At 33.6% G+C, this 19,408-nt stretch overlaps 1 protein-coding gene across 3 annotated transcripts in view; it reads right to left on the bottom strand.

The window, feature by feature from the left end:
* Positions 1–19,408, bottom strand: part of SI (sucrase-isomaltase) — a 157,536-nt gene that overhangs the window by 102,423 nt on the left and 35,705 nt on the right. The window contains 1 exon segment of one of the 3 annotated variants that reach the window (NM_001123332.1): positions 85–146. The exons of the other annotated variants lie outside the window; for them this stretch is intronic. The gene's annotated coding sequence lies outside the window, so the exon portion shown is untranslated. 3 annotated transcript variants of the gene reach the window in all.

The following is a 19,408-nucleotide window of genomic DNA, read 5'->3' as shown; positions in this document are numbered from 1 at the left end:
AGGAATATTGCTAACATGAATTAAAGGAATACATAATTACTTAGAAACATGAAAGTAATGAAGAAATATGATCCATAAACGTACCTTATTTCATAGCCTGTTCTGTTCACTATGCCGTACCAGAGCTGGGTAAGGCTGCAAAAGTTATGATCAAGGAAACTGCTCAGATATATATTGAGCTACTCATAAAGTTTTATTGCACCTTCACCAGCCTGTCAGCATTTAATAAACTTCAACACGCGTCGAAAAAAAACCTTAACCCTGAAAATAGTTGCATAAATAATTCTGTATAGGAATCTAAGTTAATTAATAATTGTGCCCTCAGATATTCTTTGATTCCTGAAGCTATGAACTAGCCCAAGAACATAAAAGTGTTTATTTATATTGTTTTTTTTTCATAATTTTATTTCTTTCACTATTTAGATATTGTTTGAATAACTGTCTTATCTAATTGTGTGAAATTTAAACTATTACTAAAACGTAGAAACATATTGGTAAGGTAGATCTGGAAAACATTTGCAGGAACTAACAATTAGAAGATAATATTTAATGGAAGATAAATAAAATAGATATAAAATAGAAGATAATATAAAAAGCAATGATTAAATAAAAGTTATTTCCTGTGTCTCATTATTAACTTTGAGGTTGAAAGACTGAGCCAATCCGTAAGACTAAAATGTAAAAGTAGAGATATATAAATAATTCAGAAATAAAATCAAAATTTTATCTATATTTTTATTTATAGCAAAAATTTAATTATCAAAAATTATATTGTAAACAGCATTTCATACAGTAAAATTATAGTATCAATTACATTACTTGTTTAAGTTAGTATAGTGTTTAGGAGCAAAGGATTTAATATAAGAGACCTGGTTCCAAATGCCAGCTGTACTACATATTCCTAAGAAATTGTGGGCAAATCTGTTAATGTTTTTAAGCCTAAACCTCTTTACAATGAGGAAATAAAAATACCTACCCAAAGAGTCATTGTGAGATTTATATGCACTAACATAATCTATTAACATTATTGCAGCTCTGTTATCAGAGATTACAATTTGAAGTGCTTAGTGTCTGAGTTCTGCACACGATCCTGGCACTATCTTTTCAAAGGAATATATATTAAAATAATGTGGTCACACAAAGTACAGTTACTGGTTTTTTGAGACAATCTGAATAGGAGTAAAAGAAATGAATACATGGATTACTGTCAAGACTCAGGGGGAATATAAAGGAGAACTTCCAATATATAAAGAGCAGTGATATGGAAATAACATTAGAATCATTCTAGATTGCCTCAGTGGGCAGAAGTGCAATGTAATAGAAATTATGAGTGATTTACTCTCTACTCACATACCACACAATTATGCATGTGGAAAAGTCATTCAAAATACTGAATTAGAGTCAGGATGTGAGTGTAGCAAGGTCACAGAATATAAAGTCAATGTACAAAAGTCAATCATGTTCCTACGTAACAGCAATTGGAAACTGAAACTTAATATATTACATATAAATATAGTTTTTATTTTTTTAGATTTTTAGATTTTTTTATCTAAAAATATATATAAAGAGAAATATATAGAGATATATATCTAACATATATCTTTATAGATATAAATGGATAGATAGATAATTTATGATAGCATGAAAAATTAATATTTAGGTATAAATCTAACAAATATATGCAGACTATTCTGAAAACAACAAAATGTTGATAAAAGAAGTTTAAGATCTAAATAAATGGAGAGATAAACTGTATTCATGGATTAGAAAACTGAAAATTATTAAACTGTTTATTCTTCATAACTAAATCTACATATTCAATATAATATCAATAAAAATCTCAGGAAATAAATATAGACAAATTGATTACAAATTTTCTACATCAATGTATATAGAAGCTTTGTAATTTCTCCAACCTGGACACAACTAAGGTGCCCCTTAATACCTGGCATACTACTCAGGAATTGAAGTTATGAATACTGATTCATGCAACTATATGGATGAATCCTAAAATTCAGGTTATTTGTTTTCTCTGCAACTTAAATTTTCTGATTGGCTCAAAATAAAGTAATTAATTAGCAATTTGTCTACCCTTTGTTTTTTTTCTCTTCTAAGAGTAATATCAAACACTCCAGTGTCTCACATCTTTGAACTGAAACTAATTCTGTCAAGTTTTAATTAATATTTTGTAGATTTTCTTTTATGTGTAGATATATTTTAAGTAATACTGTTTGTTCTCTCGATTTAAAAAGTTTATGTGATTTGAAATTTTCATGCCTTCTCTTTCATATCCAGGTTTCCATGTCTGGTGCTGTGAGCTTGCCTTTGCCTTGAACAGTTTCTTTAAATGTTTATTTATTTATTTTTGAGAGAGAGAGAGAGAGAGAGAGAGAGAGCACATGTGTGAGTGGGGGAGGGGCAAAGAAAGAGGGAGACAGAGTCCTAAGCAGGCTCAATGTTGCCAGCACAGGGCTACACAGAGACTCTGAATCTGGAACCAGGAGAGTTGTGGCTACTTAGCCAACTGATCCACTCAGGTGCTTTTGCTTGAGCAGTGTCTTTTGTTTCCATTGTTCCATACTTCCTCCCACCCTAGCTCTGGTTCCATTCATTAACTTCACCACCAGGGGAGTAATGTGTTCATGAATTGCTAGGAGGTAAATTCAAACAAAACTATAATATAAAGGTATTCAATTATAGACATAACAAAATTATATACAATAATGAAAAATGTGTTTTAACTTAAAACATAATTTTATCTAAAAGTAATTGTGAGTTTAATTTTTTTTATTTATTAATATATAAACTGTACAAAATTTTAAAACTGCATTAAGTAAATTAACAAAAATTGAGTTAGGGGTGCAATAGGCAAAAAAAGTTGTAAACACCAACAGTGAAATGGAACCATACTTGGTGATTGACACTTTTACTAAACAGAACAGATTAGTGTTCAACTACTCTCTTTATGGACTCTGTTCTGTTTAGACTTTCTAATGTGCATCTCAGAATTTCCAACATATGGTGGTTAAATCATGCATATCAAACATACACTTTGGGTTAAAACTAATATAATTTATAATCCCATTTACAATTGCACCAAAAACAATTATATACCTAGGAATAAAACTAACCAAAAAGCTGAAAGACCTATACTCTGAAAACAATAAAACACTGATGAAAGAAATTAAAGATGACCCAAAGATATGGAAAGACATTCCAAGCTCATGGATTGAAAGAAAAAAAAAAAAAAATATATATATATATATATATATATATATATATATTGTTTAGGTTTCTTTATTTTAAGGAACTGAGAAAGCACATGCATGCATGCATACAAGTGGGGGTGGGGCAGAGAGAGAGGGAGAGAGAAATCTAAGGCAGGCTCTACACTCATCACAGTGACCAACACAGGGCTCAATCTCATGAACCATAAGATAATGACCTGAGCCAAAATCAAGAGTCAGACACTTAACCAGCTGAGCCACCCAGGCTCCCAGAAGAACAAATATTGATAAAATGTCTACACTACCCAAATTACTCTTCACATTTAATTCGTCCCTGTCAAAACACCATCAGCATTTTTCAGAGGTAGAACAAGAAATCCTAAAATTTGTATGGAACCACGAAATACTTCAAATAACCAAAGCAATCTTGAAAAAGAAAGGCAAGGCTGGAGGCATTACAATTCCAGACTTCAAGTCATAACACAAAGCCATAGTACTCACAACAATATGATACTGGCACAAAAATAGACAAATAGATCAACAGAACAGAAGAGAAAATCCAGAAATGAGCCCACAATTACATGGTCAATTAATCTCTGACAAAGCAGGAAAGAATAACCAATGAGAAGTCTCTTCAATAAATGGTGTTGGGAAAACTAGACACTAACATGCAGAAGAATGAAACTGGATCACTTTCTTACACCATACACAAAAGTAAATTCAAAATGGATGAAAGACTTAAATGTGAGACAGAAAACCAACAAAATCCCAGAGGAGAACATAGGCAGTAACCTCTTTGACGTTGGCCTTAGCAACTTCTTACTGACACGTCTCCAGAAACAAGGGAAACAAAAGCAAAAATGAACTATTGGGACTTCATCGAGATAAAAAGCTTCTGCACAGCAAAGGATACAATCAACAAAACTAAAAGGCAACTGATGGAAGGAAAGAAGATATTTGAAAATGGGTTTGAAATTTGGTATTTGATAAAGGGTTAGTATCCATAATTTATGAAAAACTTCTCAAACTCAACACCCAGAAAACAAATAATCCAGTTAAGAAATGGGCAGAAGACATGAATTGACATTTCTTCCAAAGAAGACATCCAGATGGCTAACAGACACATGAAAAGATGCCCAACATTACTTATTATCAAGGAAATACAAATCAAAACCACAAAAAGATAACCTCACACTTGTCAGAATGGTTAAAATTAACAACTCAGGAGACAACAGATGTTGGCGAAGATGTGGAGAAAGGGAACTCTCTTATACTGTTGGAGGAAATGCAAACTGGTCCAGGCACTCTGGAAAACAGTACAGAGGTTCCTCAAAAAGTTAAAAATAGAACTATCCTATGATCCAGCAACTGCACTACTAGGTGTTTACCCAAAGGATACAAAAACACTTATTTGAGGGGACACATGTACCCTAATATTTATAGCAGCATTATCAATAATAGCAAATTATATTAAGAGCCCTAATGCCCACCGACTGATGAATAAAGAAGATATGGTATATATACATACACACATATGTATACATATATATACGTATATATACATACGTATACACATGCACACATTCCACACAATGGAATTTACTCATCCATAAAAAAAAAAACAAAACACAGAATCTTGCCGTTTGCAACAATGTGGAAGGAGCCAGAATATACTATATGGGGTGCCTGGGTGGCTCAGTTGGTTGAGCATCTAACGTCAGCTCAGGTCATGATGTCACTGTTAGTGAATTCAAGACCTGTATCAGGCTTGCTGCAGTCAGCACAGAGCTCACTTCAGATCCTCTGTCCCCGCCCCTCCCGCCCCTCCCTGTTCACACACTCTCTCAAAAATAAATAAGCATTAAAAAATAATATATTGGGGCGCCTGGGTGGCGCAGTCGGTTGAGCGTCCGACTTCAGCCAGGTCACGATCTCGCGGTCCGTGAGTTCGAGCCCCGCGTCGGGCTCTGGGCTGACAGCTCAGAGCCTGGAGCCTGTTTCTGATTCTGTGTCTCCCTCTCTCTCTGCCCCTCCCCCGTTCATGCTCTGTCTCTCTCTGTCCCAAAAATAAATAAACGTTGAAAAAAAATTAAAAAAAAATAATATATTATGCCAAGTGCAATAAGTCAGTCAGAGAAAGACAAACACCATATGATTCCACTCATGTGGAATTTAAGAAACAAAACAGGTGAACATAGGGGAAAAACAGAGAAACCATAAAACAGACTCTTAACTACAGAGAACAAACTGAAGGTTGCTGGAGGGAATATGAGTGGGGGGATCATCTACATAGGTGATGTGTATTAAGGGAGGGCACTTGGTGTTATATGTAAGTGATGAATCACTAAATTCTACTGAAACTAATATTGCACTACTGTTAACTAACTAGAATTTAAATAAAAAACTTGAAGCAAACAAACAAAAACTATCTGTTCACTCTAGATCATTAACCTTTCTCTGAGCTATACAATTAGAGACAAATAATCTACTTTCCTTGAGCCAGTGAATAATTTGACTCTCTTAATTAAAGCATTTTATACTCACCTAATACAGATTGTAAGAACAGACATTGCTTATTGATAATAAATTTTAATGATGAAATGTTAAATGTGTCTACTCTGGATCAAGAGGTTGGTAGTTGGATTATGTGTATTATTTATTACCTTCTCTAGACTTCCATTATGTAGCTTGTCAAGTATTATCATAAACCAGAAAACTACAGGTACACATATAGGGCATAAACCTCTGGGACTATTAACATAATAATAAAAATCTTAAAAACCCTAATAGTATCACTATAAATGATTGTAAAATGGAAAGGAAAATGGAGTCTCACTCATGCTTTGCTATTTTATAGGAAAAATTTATGTTTTTTTTTTCAAATCTGCATTCTTGAAGTGTGAATTGTGGACTTAAATATGGAAGGGGCTGCTTCATTTCAAATACAAGTTTTCAGAGAACTCCTAATAAGTTAATTTTTAAAACCTATCATTTAATCATCACTGAAACAAATGGACAGAATAGACTGTTACCTATTAAATTTCAATCATATTATATGTAAAAATATATTTTGCCTGTAATACTATCAGTGCTATGAAGTTACATAAAATGGAACTAATTGAAATTAATTTCAGAATAATCTTTATAATTATCACTCTAAATATTGTAAATATCATTGAAATTATATTGCAAACATCGATGAAAATACTATCTAGTTCCTGAAAACAGCCCTTGAAAAACAATTTTCAGCTTGTTAATGCTGTAATTTTATTTAGTCTATTTCCATATTTTGATTCTAGGAGATTTATTGTGGGGAAAAAACTACGTTTTTTAATGTTTATTTATTTATTTTGAGAGAAAGAAAGTGGGGAAGGGACAGAGAGAGAGGGAGAGAGAGAAATTCCCAAGCAGGGTCCACGCCATCAGTACAGAGCCAGCGTGGGACTAGAACTCTCAAATCCTGAGATCATGACCTCAGCTGAAATTAAGAGAGTCTGATGCTTAACCAACTAAGCCACTCAAGTGCCCTGGAAAAAACTAGTTTTAAAATATAGAAAACTCATTCACATATTGGAAATAGCCAATAAAAAAAAGACTAATGAATTTAAACAGATCATGATTTCTCTGGAGTGGCTATTTAATGTATACATTCTTGAAAAAGAAGTTTTATAAATAATAGTAGAGAAAAATAAAAATAAAAATAAAGTGACTAGAGGCTGGTCTAAAATTAATCTCATTCCTTTAGCACTTATGAGATTTACCTACTTCTAAATATTCACTAGAGATTTAAGGCCATATTTCTTTGGCAAATAAGCTAAGAACAGTGAAGCCAGCTTAGAAACCTGCTATCTAAGTCTTTCTGAGGGAATTTCCACATTGTTAAGAATGAACAATCAGTAAAAATTGCACAGAACTCCAAGTTTAAAATATATTATTTTATTATGTACATAATTTGCAAATATTTTTCCATGTTATATGGCTTGGTTACTCATTCTCTTAACAATGTCTTTTGAAGAACAGTTGTTTTCAATTTTTTTAAAGATCAATATTTATTTATTTGTTTGTTTATTTGTTTTTTAGTTCAGAGGTGCCTGAATGGCTCAGATGGTTAAGCATCTGACTCTTGATTTTGGTTCAGGTCATGATCTCACTGTTCATGAGATTGAATCCCTTGTCAGGGTCTGCGCTGACAGCATGGAAACTTCTTGGGTTTCTCTCTTCTTCTCTCTCTGCCCCTCCTCTGCTTGCACTCTCTCTTTCTCTCACTCTCTCTTGAAATAAAATAAATTTAAAAAATTAACTGGTTCATTCTTTTGGTGTCATATGTAGGAAATCCGTGCCTATCCAAGCTCATAGATATTTTCTCCTATTTTTTAGAAATTTTCTGGTTTTAAGTTTTATAATTTTAGTACTATATTCTTTGTGGATTTAATTTTTATGCTGTGGAAGTTCCGGCAAAGTTTAATTTTTTTGCACGTAAATAACTAATTTTCCCAGCAATACTGTTAAAAAACAAACTATCCTTTATCCATTAAATATCTTTTCACCTTTGTTGAAATTTTGTTCATACATATGTGGGTCCATTTTGGACTTTCTACTCTGTTCCAGTGATCTATATGTCTAGCTTTTCTTAAAGACCATACTGTCTATTGCTTCACAATTATTCATGTAATCCAGAAGGATGAGTCTTCTAGTTTTGTTCTTTTTCAGAATTGCTTTGTTAATTTTAGTTCTCTTTTTCTCATGTATGTTTTAGAATAAGTTTCTTGACTTCCACCTAAAATTCCTGCTGGGATTTTACTTGGGATTGCATTGAATCTGTAAGTCACTTTAAGGAAATTTTATATGTCATTAGTATTGAGTCTTTCAAACCATAAACATAGTATATATTCCCATTTACTTAGGCCTTGATTTCTTTCATCAGAATTTTTCAGTATGCAGATATTGTCCATATTTTAATATTTATACATAAGGGTTTTGTTTGGTGGTGCTAGTTTAAATGATATTTTCTTATTTCAAATTGAAATACTGTGTTAGAATATAGAAAAATGGTTGAATTTTGTATATCAACCCTGTATCCTATAATTTTGCTAAACTTATATAGTAAGTTCCCAAACCATTTTGTAGAATCATTGTGATTTTTACATAGATGACCATGTATATCATCTTTTATTGAGAAATTTATATTCTTTAATTTCAATCCATTTGTCTACTATTCCTTTTCTTTGACTTGTTGCACTTACTAGAACTTCCAGTAAAATGTTAAATGGAGCAATGTGAGCAGTCATCCTTGCATTGTTCTTGATCAGAGGGAAATATTTAATCTTTCACCATTAATAATAATGTTTGTAGGGTTTTGTTTGTTTGTTTGTTGACAGATTCTCTTGATCACATTGAAGAAATTACTTTCTTCTCTTAGTTTGTTGAAATGGATATTGAAATTTCTTAAAAGGTGTTTTCAGCATTCATTGAGATGGCCAAATTACTCTTCCTGTTTGGTTTGTCAAACTGGTGAATTTCCTCCACTGATTTATAAGTATAGAAAAAAGTCTTGTGCTTTCAGAATAAATCCTATATTGTCATAATATATTATCTTTTTCAATAATGTTGGTTGCATTTGCTTCTATTTTCTTAAGGATTTTGGGGTCTATTTTCATGAGGATACTGGCTGTTTTTTTTTAATTTCCTCTAATATATTTGCCTGATTTTTGTACCTGGATAAACTGGACTCATAAAATGAAATGGGAAGGGCTTCCTACTCTTACCTATTCTGGAAATTATTATTTGGAACTGGTGTTACTTCTTCTGCAACTGTTTGGTAGAATTCACCAATGAATAATCTGCTCCTAGAGATTTTATAATAACAAGTTTTTTTTTACATACAAGTACATTTTTTTCAGAGATATTATAATCTATTAGCTATATGCTCCAATTTAGAAGACAAGGTAAAATCTCATCAACTAAAGAGATTTGAGTCCCCTAAATTCTGAGTGAATTTTTTATTCATCTAAATGGTTTACACTTAATAGAAAACACATAACCAAAGAACTAGAAAAACAGAAGTTCCAAAGAACTAGAAAAATAGAAGTTAAGTTAAACAAGTTTCATATTAAGTAATTATCACAATTTAAAATAAATTTGGATAATTAGATTATTCATGAAAAGATACTAAAAATTATTTATAAGAATATATGACAAACACCATCAACTCTAGTTTTCCTCATAAATGGAAGAGTTATTTAAAATCAAAGTCATTGCTTTGTTATTTTGTTTTATATTGTTTGATTTTTGTGGCTGCAAATTTACATAAGTTTTTTTTAAGTTCTTAGTTCATTAACCCTTTCATGAAAAATCTGCACAATGACTACAGATAAAAGAATCTTTACTCCTTCTTTTGTCCAATCACCAGCTCATATTTTGCCAGCACCAACACTAGTGTTTGCAGTCCCCCTGACTTTCTTCGCTCTGTTCTACTGTTCCTTTCACTGTTTTCTTGAGATCTGTTTCTTCTCATACAGTCCAAGTCTTGCAAGTCTGTGTTTGGGTTCATTTTTCTTTGCATAACCCAAGAATCATAAATCATGCCAAACAAAGCTAGTTGTCTTGCCACTATCAAAATGAGTTCTGAATCTAAACACAAAGAAGACATCTGCTGTGGTTTTGAACATCTTGGCTACTTTTTTGAAACTTCTGTCTTGGGTTTTGTTGCTTTTCCAGGATGAAGAATATCAATGACCATTTGTTTTTGCTGAAGTAGTCCGATGGTCATGAACTTCATGGTCTGAATAGTTACTGTGTTGTTCATGACGGTGGCCAAGCTTCAAGCAGCCAGGGAGAACTATATAGGTTTTTTAATAAAAAATGGAAGGTGATCAAAAATGATACAGAAAGAGAACCTAAAATTAAACATTTTCTTTTTTCTTTTTTTAAAAATTTACATCCAAGGTGTTAGCATATAGTGCAATAATGATTTCCAGAGTAGAATCCAGTGATTCATACCCTATGTATAACACACAGTGCCCATCCCAACAAGAATCTTCCTTAATGTCCCTTACCCATTTAACCTATCACCCACCCATAACCCTTCCAGCAACCCTCAGCTTGTTCTCTATATTTAAGAGTCTTCTATGTTTTGCCCCCTCCTTGTTTTTATATCATTTATGCTTTCCTTTCCTTATGTTCATCTGTTTTGTATCTTAAATTTCACATATGAGTGAAATCATATATTTGTCTTTCTTTGATTAATTTCACTTAGCATAATACCCTCTAGTTCCATCCACATTGTTGCAAAAGGCAACATTTTGTTCTTTGTGATTGACGAGTAATACTCCATTGTGTGTGTGTATATTAAATATGTGTGTGTGTGTGTGTGTGTGTGTGTGTGTGTGTGTGTATGCCACATCTTCTTTATCCACTCATATACTGATGGACATTTGGGCTCTCCATACTTTGGCTACTGTCGATAGTGCTGCCATAAACATTGGGGTGCATGTGCCCCTTCAAAACAGCTCACCTATATCCTTTGGATAAATACCTAGTAGTGCAATTGCTGGGTCATAGAGTAGTTCTATTTTTAATTTTTTGATGAACTTCCATACTGTTTTCCGGAGTGGCTGCACCTGTTTGCATTCCTATCAGCAATGCAAAAGACATTCTCTTTCTCTGAATCCTCACCAACGTCTGTTGTTGCCTGAGTTGTTAATTTTAGCCATTCTGATTGTTGTGAGGTGGTATCTCATTGTGGTTTTGATTTGTATATCCCTGATGATGAGTGATATTAAGCAATTTTTCATATATTTATTAGCCATTTGGATGTCTTCTTTTGAAAAGTGTCTATTCATGTCTTTTGTCTATTTCTTCACTGGATAATTTGTTTTTTGGGTGTTAAGTTTGAGAAGTTCTTTATAGCTTTTGAATACTAACCCTTTATCTGATATGTGATTTGTAATATCTTCTCCCATTCTGTTGGTTGCCTTTTAGTTTTGCTGGTTGTTTATTTCATTGTGCAAAGCTTTTTAACTTGATGAGGTCCCGATAGTTCATTTTTGCTTTGGTTTCCCTTGCATCTGGAGATGTGTTGAGTAAGAAGTTGCTGCAGGCAAGATCAAAGAGGTTTTTGCCTGATTTCTTCTCTAGGATTTTGATGGATTCCTGTCTTACATTTAGGTCTTTCATCCATTTTGAGTTTATTTTTGTGTGTGGTGTAAGAAAGTGGTCCAGGTTCACTTTTCTGCATGTCACTATCCAGTTTTCTCAACACCATTTGCTGAGGAGACTGTCTTTATTCCATTGGATATTCTTAACTGCTTTGTCAAAGATTAGTTGGCCATACATTTCTGAATCCATTTCTGTGGTCCTATTCTGTTACATTGATCTAAGTGTCTGTTTCTGTAACAGTACCTTACTGTCTTGATGATTACAGCTTTTTAATATGTCTTAAAGTCTGGATTGTGATGCCTTCAGCTTTGGTTTTCCTTTTCAAGATTTCTCAGGTTATTCGGGTTTTTTTGTGGTTCCATACAAATTTTAGGATTGTTTGTTCTAGCTCTGTGAAGAATGCTGGTGGTATTTTGATAGGCATTGCATTGAATATATAGATTGCTTTGGGTGGTATTGACATTTTAACAATATTTGTTCTTCCAATCCATGAGTATGGAATATTTTTCCATTTGTTTCTGTCTTCTTCAATTTCTTTCATAAGCTTTCTATTGTTTTCAGTGTATAGATTTTTCACCTCTTTGGTGAATTCCTAGGTATTTTATGTTTTTTGGTGCAATTGTAAATGGGATCGGTTCCTTGATTTCTCTTTCTCTTGCTTCATTATTGGTGTATAGAAATGAGATCGATTTCTGTGCACTGATTTTATATCCTGTGACTTTGCTGAAATCATGGATCGGTTCTAAGGTTTTTTGGTGAAATCTTTTAGGTTTTCCATATACAGTATCATGTCATCTGTGAGGAGTGAAAGTTTGACTTCCTCCTTGCCGATTTGGATGCCTTTTATTCCTTCATGTTGTCTGATTGCTGAGGCTAGGACTTACAATATTATGTGTTGAACATCCCTGTCATGTTCCTGACCTTAGGAGGAAAGCTCTCAGTTTTTCCCCACTGAGGATGATATTAGCAGTGGGTCTTTCATATATGGTTTTTATGATCTTGAGGTATGATCTTCCTACTTTCTTCTGGATTTTTATCCAACAAGGATGCTGTATGTTTGTCAAATGCTTTCTCTGAGTCTATTGAGAGTATCATGTGGTTCCTGTCCTTTATTAATGATGTATTACATTGACTGATTTGTGTATATTGAACCAGCCCTGTATCCCAGGTATAAATCCCACTTGGTCGTGGTGAATAATTCTTTTAATGTATTGTTGGATCCAACTGGCTAGTATCTTGTTGAGGATTTTGCATCTACCATCTGTGCTCCCCTGTTTATAGAGTCCTAATGGTATTGAAATCTCTCCTTTCTCCCTTTCTTGGTCAGTCTCTTGATGTTTCCAATCTTTGTTTTTTCTCTCCAGCTGCTTTCAGAGGGAGTGCTTTTCCTATACTCTTCCCCCTGTCTCTGTCCTTTCTTCACAAGCAAACACAGCTCTCTACCCTCTGCAGCATCCCTCTCCCCCAGCTCACCTCTCCGAGCCTTGTACCTGCCTTGTACCTGCCAAGTTCTCCAGTTCAAGTTATGCATCTTGTTGTGTTAATCTTCAGACCAATTTTCTAGGTGCGCAAAATGGTGTGATGCTGATTTAGCTGCATTTCAGGGATGAAAGAAGCAGAAAACTTCCATGCTGCTCTGTCATCTTTGCCCTTCTTCCTCTAAATATCTTTTGTTTTTTAAAAAAGTCAAATACTAAAAACAGATAATTTAGTTCAGGTAACTAAGTTGGAGGAACTATACATGACAGTCAGGGTAGTTAAAATATTTTCTCAAATGAGTTTTTCCTCAAAATGGAATCATATTTATTTCAACCATGGAATCTGCTTATGAAGAGGCATATATTAGAGAAAGAAGTACTAGAAATTCTGTTTATATCACACTTTTCTTTCTTTACAATTTTCTCAGAACTTGTCTTATTAATGACAGTTAAGCCCTACATATATTTTAAGTGTATTTAACTTTATCTTTTATTCCTCTAACTTAGAAACAAATATTCAATAAATTTGTGATGCGATAGATAAAATGAATAAAATTAACTTGCCAGGTAAAATATTTTATGTATTAAGCATATTATTATCATAAATACATTTGTAAAAAATTAATCTCTTAACTCCTTATATTTCTTAAAGACATTCTCTGTAAAATAATTATCATAAAATACATTTTGCATTTAAATTGTAAAAATTTATTTGGCAATTATTCAGTAATTTCTCTGTATCATGCACTATTCTAGGCACAAGGATTTTAACAATAAAAAGACAATGCATTGCCTTGCACAGCTTAGTGAGAGACAGAGACAACAAAATAATGTTTAACTCCAACATCCCAATGACTCAGGTGTAACCATTTTTTTCATACAGCTCACACTAATTTTTTTATTAATTTAGTTTTTGATTCAAGTATAATTAACATAGTGTTATATTAGTTTCAGGTGTACAATATTATGATTCAATAATTCTATACATCACTCATTGCTCACATGATAAGTGTATTCTTAAACACCTTCACTTTTTTCACTTACTCCCTTCACCAACTTCTCCTCTGGTGACCACTAGTTTGTTCTCTATAGTTGAGATTCTTCTTTTTTTTAATTTGTCTCTTTCTTTTCTTTATTGTTTTGTTTCTTAAATTCCACATATAGGTGAAATCACATGGTATTTGTGTTTCTCTGACCAACTTTTTTCACTTAGCATTACCTTCTAGATTCATCCATGATGCTGCAAATGGTGAGTTCATTCTTTTTTATGGCTAAAGTAATAATCTGTGTGTGTGTGTGTGTGTGTGTGTGTGTAATATCATCTTCATCCATTTATCTATTGATGGACATGTGTTGTTTTCATATCTTAAGTATTGTATATAATGTTGCAATAAACATAGGATGTATATATCTTTTTGAATTAGTGTTTTTGTTTTCCTTGGGTAAATACCTAATAGTAGAATACTGGACCTTATGGTAATCCTATTTTCAAATTTTAAGGAACCTCCACACTTTTTAAAAGTGGCTGTATCAGCTTGCAGTCTCAGCAACAGTGCATGAAGTTTCCTTTTTTTTTCTTCACATCCTTGCCAACACTTAACTTCTTGTGTATTTGATTTTAATGGTTCCAACAGGTGTGAGACTATATGTCATGATGGCATTTCTCTGATGATTGGTGGTGTTGAGCGTCTTTTCTTGTGTCTGTTGGCTGTCTATATGTCTTCTTTGGTGAAATGTCTATTCATATCTTCTGTCCATTTTTAATTGTATTATTTGTTTTTTAGTGTTGAGTTGTATAAGTTTTTTTTATATTTTGAATATTAACCCCCTATTGGATATATCATTTACATATATATGTACTCATTTGGTAGATTGTTTTGTTTTCTTTTGTTGTTTTCCTTCACTGTGCAAAAGCTTTTTATTTTGGTGTAGTCCCAAGAGTTTAATTTTCCTTTAGTTTCCCTTGCCAAAGGAGACATAGTTAGAAATATGTTTCTATGGCTAATGTTATATTACTGCCTATGCTTTCTCTTGGCAATTTTATGATTTTAGACCTCACATTTAGGTCTGTAAAACATTTTGAATTTGTGTATGCTGTAAAAAAGTGGTTTAGTTTCATTATTTGGCAAGTAGCTGTCCAGTTTTACCAGCACCATTTGTTGAAGAGACTTTCTCTATTGTTTATCTTGTCCCATTTGTTGTAGATTCATTGACACATAATTGTGTTTTTTTTTCTGGGCTTTCTGTTATGTTCCATTGATCTGTGTGTCTATTTTTGTGCCAGTATCAAGTGTAATAATTTTAAAGGCAGTTGTCCTCTACCTCTTTCTATTTTGTTTGTTTGCTTATGATTTGTTTCTTTTTTAGAACAATCAATATGTGAAATGTAATTTGCTAAATGTTTTTAAACAAATAGTTCTCATTCTCATTTTAAATATTAAAAGTAAACCAAAATAAGAAATAAAACAGAGAGGGGGCAAACTATAAGAGACTCTTAAACATAGAGAACAAACTGAAGGATGCTGTAGGTGAGGTGGGTAGGGGGATGGGTTCAATGGGTGATGGGCATTACAGAGGGAACTTTTTGGGATAAGCACTGAAGTGTCATATGTAAGAGATGAATCACTGGGTTCTACTCCAGATGCCAAAACTAAACTGTGAGTTAACTAGCATTTAAATTTTAAAAAATATATAAAGTAACCCAATATAAATAATTATTGTATGTGTATTGAAATTTCACCTATATGTAAATAGTTTTTGAGTAAACCACAAATGTAGTTCATCATACCCCAAGATTATGTTTCTTTGTCTTTTACCTAAAATATAAACAGTTATTTCCTTTTAGCATATTTTCTTTTTTTAATACTTTTTTAAGAGCAGTTTTAGGTTCACAGCAAAATTGCACAGAAGGTATAGAGATTTCCCATATAACTCCACCACCTCATTCGTTGTTGCCCTCATTTTCACATGCCCCACCAGAATGGTACATTTGTTACAATTCATGAACCTAAATGACACATCATTTACACCCAGAGTCATGGTTTATATTAGGGTTCCCATTTGGTGTTGTACATTCTATAGATTTGAATAAATATTTACCACTATAGGAGTGGTAGCATACAGAGTAGTTCACAGACCTAAAAATCCTCTGTGCTCTGCCTATTCATCCCTCCTTTCTACCAAACTCTGGCAACCACTGATATCTTTACTGTCTCCATAGTTTTGCCTTTTCCAGAATATCATATAGTTGGAATGATACAGTAGGCAGCCTTTTTAAATGGCTCCTTTCAATTAGTAATATGCATTTAAGGCTCTTTCAAGTCTTTTCATGGAACCTTGATAGCTAATTTCTTTTTAGCCTTGCATAATATTCCATTGCCTGGATGTACCAAAGTGATTTTTAATTTTTTTTAAAGTTTATTTTATTTTTGAGTGACAGAGAGACTGAACACGAATGATAGAGGGGCAGAGAGAGAGAGGGAAACATAGAATCCCAAGGATCTGAGCTGTAAGTGCAGAGCCAGTTGCAGGGCTTAAACTCACAAACCGGGAGATCATGACCTTAGCCGAAGTCAGATGCTTAACTGACTGAGCTACATAGGTGCCTAACCACAGTTTTTTAATCTATTAACCCACTAAAGGATATCTTATTTACTTCTAATTTTTAAAATTATGAATAAAACTGCTATAAATATGTGTACAGGTTTTGTATGGACATAAGTATTCAATCTATTGCATTGTATGAATCATATCATAATAATATATTTACTTTCATAAGAAGCTGCTAAACTCCCTCCTAAAGTAGCTGCAACATTTTGCATTCCCACCAATGATAAATGAGAGTTTATGTTGTTCTACAAGAGTGTGTAGTGGTGTCTCATTGTTTTCATTTGCATTTCCCTTATGAGACATGTGGAGCCTCTTTTCATATGGCCATTTTCTATCTGTATATCATCTTTGGTGAGGTGGATATTATGGTCTTTTGGCTAATTTTTTAATCAGGTTGTTTGTTTTCTTATTGTTGAGTTTTAAGTGTTCTTTGTATATCTTAAATAAGAGTGATTTATCAGTGCATCTTTTGAAAATATTTTCTCCCAGTCTGTGAGTAATCTTCTTATTCTCTTGACATTGTCTTTTGGAGAGTAAGTTTTCAATTTTATTTAAGCCTAGTTTGTCAATTTTTCTTTTATAAATTATGTCCTTGGTGTTGTATTTGAAAAGTCATTGCCATAATCAATTATCTAAAAGCCATCTATAATTTCTGATATGTTACCTTCTAAGAGTTTTATAGTCTTTCATTTTACATTTACATATTTTAAAATTACTTTTCAAGAAAACTTTATTTTGAGAGAAAGAGAAAATGAGTGTGCTTATAGGAGAGGGGCAGAGGGAAAGGGAGTGAGAGAATCTGACGCAGGTTTCGCACTGTCAGTGTGGACCCTGATGTGGGGCTTGGTCTCATGAACCCTGAAATCATGACCTGAGACAAAATCAAGTCAGACACTTAACCGACTGAGCCAACCAGTCAGTTACAAAAGCATCTGCATGTTTTACATTTTTGTCAAGGGTGTAAGGTTTATGTCTAGATTTATTTTTTGCATTTCAATGTCCAGTTTTCCAGCATCATAAGGTGAAAGACTTTCCTTTCTCCACTGTATTGCCTTTTCTCCTTTTGAAAGACCAGTCCACTATATTTATGTGGGTCTATTTCTGGGTGATTCATCCATTCTTTCACCATTATCACATGTCTGAGTTACTACTTCTTTATAGCAAGACTTGAAGACAGTAATGTCAGTCTTCTTTGTTTTCCTCCTTCAATATACAGTTGGCCTTTCTGTGTCTTTTGTCTCACTAGATAAGCTTTAGATCAGTTTGTAGATACACACACACAAAGTTGGATTTTGGTTGGAATTGCATTAAACCTATACATCTTTTGGGAAAAACTGAGATCTTGACCATATAGAGTTGTCTTATCCAAAATGTGGAATACTCCCGTTTATTTTTATTTCATTCATCAGAGTTTTATAGTTTTCCTCACATAGATCTTTTCACATTTTGTTAGATTTGTACCTAATATTTCATTTTGAAAGTGCTAATGTAAATGGTATTCTGATTTTAATTTCAAGTTCCATGTTTTTAGTTCTTGCATATGGGAAAGTGACTAACTTTTGTCTACTGACTTCACTGACCTTGTGTTTTTCAGCCTTGCTATAATTTTTTATTAGTTCCAGGAAGCTTTTTTGGTTTGTTTGTTTGTTTTTCAGAGAGAGAGATAGAGCACACCCATGGTGCAGGGGAGGAGGGGAGGGGGGGAGAGAGGGAGAGAGAGAGAGAGAGAGAGAGAGAGAGAGAGAGAGAAAGGATCTTGAGCAGGCTCCATGCTAGGCATGGAGCCTGACATGGGGTTTGATCCCACACCCTGGGATCATGACCTGAGCCAAAATCAAGAGTTGGATGTTCAACTGACTGAGTCACCCAAGCTTCCCTAGTTCCAGGAGTTTTTCTGTCAATTCTTTCAGATATTCTACATAGACATTTATGCCATCTATAAAAAAAAGGCATTTTTTTCTTCAAATGTATAATTTTTATCTCTTTTCCTTGATTTTTTGCATTATTCGGGGCTTCCAGTATAATGTTGAAAGCGAGTGGTGAGAGGGGACATGTTACCTTCTTTTTTAAAAAAAAAAATTAATGTTTATTACTTATTCTTAAGAGACTTAGAGAGACAGAGCATGAATGGGGGAGTGGCAGAGAGAGGGAGACACAGAATCTGAAGCAAGCTCCAGTCTCTTTGCTGTCAGCACAGAGCCTGATATGGGGCTTGAACTCGTGAACCACCAGACATGACCTGAGCGGAAGTTGTTAGCTTAACTGACTGAGCCACCCAGGCACCCCATTTTACCTTGTTTCTGATCTTAGTGGGAAAGCTTTGAATTTCTCACCATTACATACAATTTTAGCTACAGGTTTTTTTGCAGATGCTCTTTATCAGGATGAAAAAGTTCTCTATTCCTAGTTTTCTGACAGTTATCATGGATGGGTATTGGATTTTGTCAAATGCTTTTTCTTTTTATTTTGTAATGTTTATTTATTTTTGAGAGAGGCAGAGACAGAATGTGAGTGGGTTAGGGGCAGAGAGAGAGGGAGACACAGAACCCGAATCAGGCTCCAGGCTCTGAGCGGTCAGCACAGAGCCCGACGTGAGGCACGAACTCACAGGACTGTGAGACCATGACCGGAGCTGAAATCGGACGCTCAACCAACTGAGCCACACAGGAGCCCCTGTCAAATGCTTTTTCCGAATATACTGTTATGACTATGTGATTTTTCATCTTTCACCTGTGTGATATATTACATTGTTTTCAGATGTTGAACCAGCCTTGCATATCTGAAATAAATCAGACTTGGTCATAGTATATAGTTCTTTTTATGCATTTTTGGATGGAATTTGCTAATAATTTGGAGGATTTTTCATTTATGTTCATGAGAGAAATTGGTATGTAGCTTCTGTTTCTTGTAATATCTTTGTCTGGTTTTGGTTTTGGG

Source organism: Felis catus, chromosome C2 (assembly GCF_018350175.1).
Source record: "Felis catus isolate Fca126 chromosome C2, F.catus_Fca126_mat1.0, whole genome shotgun sequence".
In the NCBI taxonomy this organism is placed as follows: domain Eukaryota; kingdom Metazoa; phylum Chordata; class Mammalia; order Carnivora; family Felidae; genus Felis; species Felis catus.
The sequence above is the reverse complement of the archived record's forward strand: the minus strand, read 5'-3'. Positions and strand labels throughout refer to the sequence as shown.